Here is a 423-nt window from a genome sequence, read left to right on the forward strand (position 1 = left end):
TATATATATATATATATATATATATATTAATGTATAATAACATTAATTTCATTGCTAATTACAAAATTATTGAAAATATTTATATACAATTTTTGATAATTAAGATATTGTTATAATGTTTTTCAACACATTTGTTAAGAAAAACTAAATATATATATATATATATATATATATATTTTAAATTAAAAGATATCAAATTATATTATGATTTAAGTAGTTAAAATATTATATATTAACATTAAGGAAATACATTTAATAAAAATTTTAAATGATGATCCAAATAAAAATATCACACATGAATCAAGGTGAGTTTGTTAACCAATCCGAGTTTTTAGGAGTCAATGTTATATTAGGAATGATATACTATTAAGCCATATTATTAGTAATAAATGAATGATAACTGATTTCTAGTGATGGTCCATT

Source organism: Brassica oleracea, chromosome C5, assembly GCF_000695525.1.
Source record: "Brassica oleracea var. oleracea cultivar TO1000 chromosome C5, BOL, whole genome shotgun sequence".
In the NCBI taxonomy this organism is placed as follows: Eukaryota; Viridiplantae; Streptophyta; class Magnoliopsida; order Brassicales; family Brassicaceae; genus Brassica; species Brassica oleracea.